Consider the following 11,002-nt stretch of genomic DNA (forward strand, 5'->3'; position numbering starts at 1 on the left):
GAATTTAAGATTGTGATGGAGTTATAATTATAATAGATTGACATGATTCATTTTCCATCTTGGTCATACTGATGAAGGATATCTGTTATCCGGAATATCTATAGTTACATTTGTTCATTTTATTGTTATTATTTTTGGTGATGTTGTACCCTTTTAGGCTGGTTATATATGTATATATATATCGGTCATAAAACAGTATCGACTATATCTAACGTTCAACTTGTTTGATACACATATAAAATATAAATTCTTTACAAAACCTTTGTTAATCTTTTTAATTTCACTTTCAGATCAATTGACGATGTCCTTGTAATACAATGTAATATTTTCCAGTGATATTTGAGGTAAGTCAAGCTGTAAAGAATGTCTCCTTCAATATTTAGCTCTTTTTAAAATTTTATTCCTCTTAGATATGCAACAGTTATATGTTGTTGTATGTATTAAAACGCAACCATGATGTCATTCCAGATTGACACATTTTTTTTAAATATCAAAATTTTCATTAGTATGGACACACTTGTACCTTATTGCGAAAAACGAACCTTATATGAATATTGCAGCCATTTAATTAGTTTTTATCAAACTGACAATAGACTCCTCAAAACAGCGAACTTAAATTATCGCTTAAACATTTATAATAATTTTGACTGGTTTCAGATCATCCTTATCCTCAAAACGTTAAATTCACTGTTTCACAGTGTTTCATCTGATTTTAAATAACACGTGTATTTTGTCATGTTTTCTTGTATGCGCTTTATCGTCCATTTTAATTTTACAAACATCCTTTATGACACGAGTTTGTAATGGCTTCTGGTGATTTATGAATATCAGTTCAAACTCTCTTAGGCAAAGTTGACTTCTTATGACTCTTGCTTTTCTTTTGAAATCTGTTTTGGTCATATAGCTTGACACGTTTCCAGGTCTCACACATCCTTAGCTTTTAATTGTTTAGGTTTATGAGCGTTCTTAATGAATTTTAAATTAAAAAAAACACACATTGTATATTACATTAACAAGCACGTGGTCAATACTAATGCGCTTTCGTATTGACATGATTTTTAACTTTTTTCCCTAAATTTTCATTGGTAAATTACTCAAAACGAAGGTTCAAACCACCTGAGGCAAAATTGACCCTTAAAAACTTGTCTTTTATTTCTATAGATATAGGAAGATGTGGTGTGAGTGCCAATGAGACAACTCTCCATCCAAATAACAATTTAAAAAGTAAACCATTATAGGTTAAAGTACGGCCTTCAACACGGATCCTTGGCTCACACCGAACAACAAGCTATAAAGGGCCCCAAAATTACTAGTGTAAAACCATTCAAACGGGAAAACCAACGGTCTAATCTATATAAACAAAACGAGAAACGAGAAACACGTATATATTACATAAACAAACGACAACTACTGTACATCAGATTCCTGACTTAGGACAGGTGCAAACATTTGCAGCGGGATTAAACTTTTTAATGGGCCCAAACCTTCTCCCTTTTTCTGAAACAATAGCATAACATCACAACATATAAAAACATACGATAAAATATATGTCCCTTCTAATCATATACCTCCTCGTGTTTTCATTTCTGAATACATAATTTTTGTGTTTAACCATTTCTGTTGAGGCTTAACATAGAATTGGTCTTAAGACGAATGTTTTCTTAAGGAATATTTCCATCTTTTATACCAATTTCACTTCATATTTTTGTTTAACTTTCATACCTCAGGTAAATAAATAAAAATACGATTTTTTTGTCTTTGAGATGATCAGTGGTAATATTTGTCTCTCCGTGTATTTTTCATTTGAATTTATCGTAGTGATAAACTTTCACTTTCACTTACAAATTGAAAGATTTAAAGATAAGGGTGTGAGTGAACAAAAATTATACATTAGTTAACTCCGCAAAAAATTACTCACAATTCCAATAAAATGCACTAATAATTACGCCTTGTAAGAAATTTTATTTGCGAGGTAATAAAACGGATTTATAAATGTAAAAAACGTTTTTGGTTGCAATGAGACTCATCCTAAAAAAAAAAATAATACATTAGCTCCCTCCAAACACGTTTAACATTGTAGATCCCTCAAAATCAACAGATCAACTTATACAAGATGGAATAAAAATTAAAAAAAACGTACTGTATTATATCAAGGCTACGTTTTAGGTAGTGTAGACCCCCAATTTAAAAAAAAATCAATCATTACCAATCTCAACTGAATTTAGCAGTAAATCGAAGTTGATTTATCTAGTTATGAAGAACGACAAACGAGAAGCACATACATGTTGTGTTTTTAATTAACATTTATGTTAGTCAAACAACATGGCCAAGAGTTTTTTAAAGAGAAAATTTGAGTGTTGTGTGTTTCTGAAATAAGATTTAAAAAAAAGCAGTATACGAGTATAATAATACATATAACCTTATGTCTTTGACATAAATAATGATTACTCTGCACTGCTGTTCTTAAGCTAATAAAAAAGAAGGAAAGATTATAAATACATTTGCTTCGGATACCAAGTTACAAAATAAATGTATCATCCAATGTTTTGTTTGAAAGTTTAGAAATAAACAGTATTGGCTGTGCGAAAAATATTTAATTGTATGTAATACACTTGTGGAAAGGACTTCTGGTTTTATTTCGTAAGACGGTTATCAATGTGTATTTAGCAATTAAAGAGCGATAATTATTATGATGAGTTAATTTTTACAATTAAAATAATATATAGTAGCATAATTCTGAATATTATTTATATGCGGTAATTGATTAACTTATTCTTATAGCTACTGCTCTAGTGGTTTCCAAAAGAAAAGTTCAAAGAATTTTTTTGAAACTGTTCCAATACAATTTACTTTTTGGTATGAATACATTTACCATAAATATAAAAATTGTAAATAAACGACAGGAATTTGTATAAGAAAACATTAATATTAATGAAAATTGCCAATTTTTTTTGCGACTATAAACCAGTTAAATTATAGTGTGATTAACTTTCCAACCATTTTTTTTAGATATATTTTAGCAGCTCGTGCTGGTACTATACCAAAGTGTTAAGGTAATGTTGAAAATGAAAGAAAAGCTAGTGACTTGAAATTCCCAAACATGCAAAACTATATCATAAATATCTACGAGATCGATCATTATTGAATAGAATCTGTTTAAGTATATAATTCATCAAACCTGGTTTAATAGCCAGATTCTTTTATAACTACGATTTTTATTCGTAGTTGGCTGTATAATCTGTTCCTCTTTATTCTAATCACTGAAGTGAAGTTATCCCGCCTTAAAAAGTTTTTCTTTTCAAATGCCATACAATGATCATCTTTTGTTTATTAGGAACTACTTCCTGGACATTTTGGGGAAGATTCTACAAGTAAACTGGCAGTTGTTTTATTCGTTCTGTTGGTTAGTAAAGTATTACGTTTGATTTTGTTACTTTTTATGGACTTCTACATTTTTGAGCTTACCTGCGAGGTGGGTATTTTTGTTATACCTTTTGAACTTACCTGCGAGGTGGGTATTTTTGTTATACCTTTTGAACTTACCTGCGAGGTGGGTATTTTTGTTATACCTTTTGATATTGCTATTTCTTTAGTTCCTGTAGTGTGTGTTGGTTATATGAATGTATTGATTTGTGATCTGTCTTTTGTTTTCAAACCGAATTTTCAGATGTGTCTACGATTTCTTATATAGGATTGCCATTTGCAAAACACGTGTACTTAGGTACATATGTTTCTATGGTACGTTGTGTAGGATTGTTGTTCACACCACTAAACTTTTCAATTATAGACCGCCTCGCTTTTTCATAACAACACTCCTACTTTGAAATTTTACGAAGCATCACCTACTTTAGTGACGACTTGCAGAACTTACTCTGATACTAGATGTGTACCAGAACACCAAACCTCATCTTACTTTTAAACCGTGTAAACTTCATTTAATAATTTAAGGATCATACGAGTGATATAAACCTGAGTCTTTTCTCTTCACAACACCACAAACATGTAACCAAATTGAGAAACACATATTTCACATGTCAATATGTTTATGGTTAATTCCGTATTGGTAATGTTATTAAAAAAAATTTATGGCCAGAAAATGACGAATAAGGTTTAAACGAATTAAACAAGATGCTACGCAGAAAAAACTTATATTTTTAACTAAAGATATGTCTTTATATATTTTTCGTGTTTTGTTATTTGCGAAAACAAAATAACCGAATAACCAATTTCAAAGATAAGAATCCTTCACTTGTATGGTTTTTTTTGAATTTTCGATCCCTATTCATATTCAATTCATTCAGTTATAATGTGCTTTAATCACACTGTTGACCAGGGGCCTGTTTATCGAAACTGTCCTGAGATCGGTCCTAAGAATTTCTTAAGACAGAAGTTAGGATAAAGTTAGGACCGACTTACGACACGTCTCAGCATGCACATCGAAGCTATCTTAGGAATATCTTAGCTAGGACGTCCTAACTGATGTCCTAATCATTAGCGGAAAAGAAAATACAAACCGAATATGAAAAAAATAAATTATGATATCACATTTTATAAATAATTTTATTTCAAATATGGTTAATTAGAATCTAATAACTAATATGTAGTTTAAAATTAAAGGTAAAAAATAATTTTTGTAAAATAATTGTACATTTAAACTGTATGAAACAAAACATGACACAAAAATAAAAAACATAACAAACTAACTGTAAACAAGATATTTGATATGTAAAAGTCACAACATGTTTTTGAGTGAGTTGAATTCGAAGTGTCACATTTTCATGCTTTAACAGTGAAAATGCAAATCTCGTGCATTATTCATATCATTACGGAGAATTCCAACTATTTTTACTACTGCTTCAAAAATAATACGCGTGAAAATGAACAAAAGGCAAAATTCGAATGTATCCTAAAGTTAGGATCATCCTAAGACCATCCTCAAACACCTAAATGGGTATCCTAAAGTTAGGACAATTCCTAGGATTTTCTTAAGTTGCGACAGGTTTGATAAACCCATTTAGGACTAAGATGTGTCCTAAGTTAGTGTAGGACACGTCCTTATCCTAAGAGAGCTTCGATAAACAGGCCCCAGATTTTTATTTGATCTATGTTAATATCTATCCGCGTCTGGCGTATAAAATTATAATCCTGGTACTTTTGATAACTATATGTATTATTAAAAATCTAACTGTCCCATGCGTTTTGACGAAAATAGTTTATAAACACTACCTCTGTTGCAATTATAAAAAACATATGACATTTGATATTTTTTTTATCCTTTTATTTTATTTGGTTTATTGCTATAAATGAACTCCTTTTTTCTTTCACGAATTTTGCTTATATTTTATATTGTTTATTTATGATAAAAGAATAAAATGATAATTAATTTGCACTAAATATGTTATATGATATGATGTCATTCGGTATTTTTTTCTTTACCTGACATGATTTTGTAATCACATGTTAACAGAGGGTGTTACTAAGTTGAGGTAAAAATTTAGCACATTTTTAGGTCTGATTAAGTCAAGGCTAAGCATTGTAATGCATGGATTGACAGTCGTAAGAAACTTAAATACAATGAAACTTTCTAGTAGAATATAACTTTAAGGAATTTAGCTAAAAGGCCGATCTTGAACATTTTAAAATCTTTAACTTGTTACATATTGTGCGTTGGATGGAAGATTGTCTCATTGGCAGTCATACCACATCTTCCCATTTATATTTTAAGTTTTCAATGGAGAAAAAGATTGTCAACAGGAATCACATGATGTTAATTTACTGATCCTCGTCACTAATTTCATGTTCTTTTCTTTGGAATTATTGGGCAAACATAACCGGAAATGTTATAAACTTTCAAATCGAACAAAATGTTTGAAAAAATACATCTGCAAAATACGTGACACTTTTGAAGACAAATAAACCGAATTATATTTAATTGGCATGAAAGCAGATAGACAATATGTGGGAATGAAAAAGACTCCCAATTAAGGAAATTTTATTGGTAAATTTATTAGGTAGTATCATATATTTTTTTTAATTTGAAAAAAAAACTTTGACCCAAAAGGAACCTTATTACATAATATCTTACTAAAACTGTGCTTATTTGAAAAATCGTTGCCTAATTCGTTACAGTAGATAATTAATATTGATTTAAGAAAAAGAAATTGTATTCGAACATTTTCCCTTTTTACCCTTAATTTTGAAAATAGAAAATTAGACGTACTTCATAATTTTTGAAGTAACTTTACAGTGCAATATTTTATTAAATGAAAATTTTGGTCTAAATAATATTCTATTAAATGAAGTAATATTCTACAGTATGATTTGCTATGTATTACATTCGATTCAAGATTTTTAAACAAACAGAACACAAAAAGTAGCGTTTGAAGGTCAAACTTCAAATATAATTCATGTAACATCTGGGATACCTCAAGGCACAGTGCTTAGGTCCAGGTTTTTTTTTCTCAATATTCATAAATGATTTGGCAAAATATATTGAACAAAGTACATTAAGAATGTTCGCAGATGACAGCATTATCAATAGGGAAAATAAAAAACCAGATGACACATATGAATAACAGTCTGACGAAGAAGCGGCTGGCAGATGGAAGCAGGTCTGTCTCATGCATATTCTCACCTCATAAATGTAGGGTGTAACTCAAAAACGTAAACCTTTTAGACTTTATTTACAAATTACACAATCACTCTCTTGAAAAAGTTGACTCTACAAAACATTTAGGCCTATTTCGACAATATGACATCAAAAGCAAATTAGTCTCTTGAATTTATTCGTAACAACCTAAAAATAGCGTCACCTAAAACTAAAGCTCATGCATTTAAAGCTCTTGTCCGACCAAAGTTAGAGTACTGATCTACTATTTGAGATCAACAACAAAACCGCAAAATTCACAAATGAAAAAAGTTTAGAGCAGCCCACTTCCATAACACTAACCCGTTTACTGAAATGTTAACTGACTGAAATTGGTACCCACTTGAAATTATGCGTTAACGATACAGAATTGTCTTCTTTTACAAAATTATACATGCAATTGTTGCCGTCACTTTTTTTAAATCTTTTGATCCCACAAGACAATGGAACCAGACCTAGCATTCCACACTTCTTTAGGCAAATACAAACATCTAAAGACAGTTATAAATATTTATTTTATCCACGTACAGTTATAGATTGGAATCATTTGCCAAAACAAATAGTACCATGCAGTACAGTACAGGGATTCAAGAGTATGATCTCAGAATATTCTCTCATCCCCATTGTGTATCCCTAACTATTTTGTTATAAAGTGTATACAGTTTATATCAAAATGGTTTATTTTTAAATGTTCATTATTGTTTTTTTAACACCATATCCTTTCTTCCCCTTGACTATAACCTGAATCATTGTGTCTATTGAGCCAAAAAAAACAGAGAAAAAAAGGAACAACCATTTAATTATATTACCAGACAAACCTGAATTTAAAATTTCCTTGAACTGATACCATATTCTAATTAAGGGAACAGTAGTTCAATAACAATATAAGAGGAGAACAATAGAAACACAGCTAGAATCTTCATTTGTGACAAATGTGTTTGAACACTGTCACGCTGTCTGTCTTTTTATCTATTTTGATCTGAGCGTCACTGATGAGTCTTGTGTAGACGTCACGCGCGTCTGGCGTATCAAATTTTAAGCTTGATACCTTTGATAACTATCTTCGCAAAACAACGGTTATGATATTTTTAAAAATCTTTGTATGCTTTGTAGTTCAATTGCACCCTTTTAGTTAAAGAAGACCTTTTTTGTCTATAAAAGTGCATTATTTATTCCGTCTCAAATTATAAAAGTTAAAGACTATATATAAATTAAACGTTTTGATCATTATTATTATGCATACGCTTTTTGCTAATGAATTAAAAAAAATGTCAGCTGGTGCTCGGTTATAAGTTTTTCTTGGTTTATGGAATTAAGAAAACGACATTGCTTTATTTAACAAAAGTAGTTGCTTACTTTAGAATATCTCTTGTAAACAGAATGTATTACTAGTATTTATCTACTATTAAAACGGCATGTTTTTCTATCAGTTTTCATAAAACTCAACATCATATACTACATAATATGTTGTTTTAACATTAAATTTGTAACATTTATATATATTTAATGCGTTTCCTTCGGTTTTAGTTTGTTACCCCGATTTTGTTTTTTGTCCATGGATTTATGAGTTTTGAACAGCGGTATACTACTGTTGCCTTTATATATCATAATGTGAGCAATAAAAAATATTTTAAACTTCCACAAGACGACTATCGGAATGAAAAAAAAATGGCTCCGAATTAAATCTTCATAAAACGGGATATTACAATTTCAAATTCATCTTCAATTCAAGTTTCTGTTTACCTAACTAAAAGAATAATAAGCTTCGTTTTAGTCTCATTGTATACGTTTGAAAGGCATTATACATTTCCTGTTATTCAATCTAACTAAAACATATTTTATTTTAAACTTATATTTTTCAGATATATGACTTAAACATTGTTGAGCATTTGGAATTATAAACCCGGATTATTTCTTAAAAAAGTTGATAACACAGAATTTGAATATTTTCTCTCTAATCAGTTTCTCATGTTCATATTGTTATCTGAATGAAATGAATTTGTTATAAAACAGTATCAGAAGGCAATTTAAAAATTTTGTTAACTTCGACACATTTGAAAATTTAACATTTAGAAAACTTCCATTTATGAAACTACGCGGAAGAATTACTAAATCATTCATCATCTTTAATGGTCCCAATAACGATGCTTTATTATAGGAACACGTCACAGCAAATGTAATTTTTATAACGATATTGATTTGTTTAGGTATTCTATCAGCAAATACAAGCGACTGATTCCATTGATCAGGAAAGTCATCAACATTTAGCGTGGGTGGAAAAGCAGAGCTTCAGAGTTACGTATGGTTTTTATCTTAATTATATAAAGTCAATATGCATTTGAAAGTTTCTGATAATTTGTGAAAGGATGCTGTTTTAATCACAAATTAAATTGTTTTTAGTCGGGGATTAAACATTGGTTCGCTCATGTATTGCTTCTTGTAAGAAATACATGAAACAGATCATTCTTTTTATACATATTGTTACAAACACTTAAAAAACTATTTATTCTACAGTATAATAAAAAGGCAAAAGACTTTTCATCGATTTCTTTTTTATTTCATAATATATGGTTAATACATATATAGAGATTTAATTCACTATTTCTTTTTAGCATTATCGCATAACACAAAAGCTCATCTAAGATACCAGTCTCTAACTAGTTTACGCTATACGCGCGTTTTTGCTACAAAAGACTTATCAGCAATGCTCGAATAAAAATAAGTTAAAATGCCAAAATACAGTACGAATTTGTAGAGCATTGAGGGCCAAACAATCGTCAAAGTATTTTTTAAAAAACAGCTCTTGCAGTAACTTTGTATGATTGGTATAAAAGCTTTGTGTCAAGATTTATAAAATTATTTATGTGTCTGGATATTTAAATTATTGTTTTGTGCGTTTTAAAAACATTTAGCGCGTAAAACATTGATTTATAACGATAAATACTATACCATGATATTGCGTTTTGCGCTAATAATTTCAAAAACGATAAAAAAAAATGCAATCATAAATGCAAATCAATAAATCATATGTATTGGTTATAATACCACCAACATTATCGTTATATATTTAGAAGTTTCAAGGAATCAACCAACCACAATAAAAACAATAAATAAAAAAAACCCAAACCAACACGTATCGGATAGTCTAAAATTTCCAGTTTAAACAGGCAAACATTCTACAAGTCTTATTTATATATAAAAGTTAATTATGTACAAATAAGATGAAATTAATATTGAGTTGACAACTATTTTGACTAAACAAATGGTCTCGTAAGTACATTTGTTATCAAATGCAATAAAAATGTAAAATAGCATATACACCGAACTCCAGAAAAATTCCAAACGGAAGGTCCGTAATCAAATGGAAAAAATCAAAAGCTCCGAGACACCAAACGAATAGATAACAACTGTCATATTCCTGAGATCATTTTAATACAGTGAAATGTTAATAAAATTAGTCTTCAATTGTAAAATTTATTTAAGATTTTTTATATTATATGCTGAATTAACTCAATCATATAACTTTTGAACTGTCGTATTTTCTAAAGTGTTATTTGCTATTAACATGTTTACACCCCATATAGTACTGGGTAATACTTGATGCACTTAATTATATATGAATTACATTTGCAAGAATGCATTCGTCTGGGTGAACAGGGACCTGTCTATCAAGGCAGGTTTCGCACTATGATATGTTTTAAGTATATCTATGTCATTTATCCTCATAAGTGGGTTTATATAACATGTCGCAACATATGATATGATTTGGGAAATGTCCAATGTTTAGGACACCAATTTGGTATCTTAAGTTTTAAGATGACCATAACTATATGATAGATAATGTTATGCTTAATTTGTATCCCAACCTCCCGGTAAAGCACCACTGGTTACATTATCGGGAAGGTTACTGAACATCTGAAAAGATAGTATTCCTTCTATACATTTATTCCTAGTATCCTTTTGGCGGTTTTAAATAGTTTAAGTACTCCTTACTATTATATGCATGTACATTATAGATATTTACTGATGAAATTACTCGGTTGTTGATATTCTAATTTAATTTATTTTATTCTTAAAGAAAACTATTTTGGTTTATTGTGGATACACAAAAAGTGAAATGTACATTATAATATAGCTAACAAGTATGAGTAATATTTGCTTTTTATAATTATTACTTCAATAGTACTATTTATTTATTATTTGCTGTGTTAGTTGGTTTAAATATTCTGTTCATTCATATCTTTTGATATTAACGTTTACACCAACACATATGATATAGATACGGGCATCGAGCATCACTGAAGAGAAATTTATTGTCGAAATTTGCAACTTGCGCAGTTAGAGTATTACCGTTAA

The 11,002-nt window shown here is 29.6% G+C and overlaps 1 long non-coding RNA gene across 1 annotated transcript in view; it reads left to right on the forward strand.

Moving 5' to 3' along the window:
- LOC134709571 (uncharacterized) overlaps positions 1-9,179 on the forward strand; it is a 44,120-nt gene extending 34,941 nt beyond the window's left edge. The window contains exons 2-3 of the long non-coding RNA XR_010105985.1: positions 291-344; positions 8,854-9,179. This is a non-coding gene — a long non-coding RNA (uncharacterized LOC134709571). The remainder of the gene's footprint in view (positions 1-290; positions 345-8,853) is intronic.
- The last annotated feature ends 1,823 nt before the right edge of the window (positions 9,180-11,002 follow it).

This window comes from Mytilus trossulus, chromosome 3, assembly GCF_036588685.1.
Source record: "Mytilus trossulus isolate FHL-02 chromosome 3, PNRI_Mtr1.1.1.hap1, whole genome shotgun sequence".
Classification (NCBI taxonomy): domain Eukaryota; kingdom Metazoa; phylum Mollusca; class Bivalvia; order Mytilida; family Mytilidae; genus Mytilus; species Mytilus trossulus.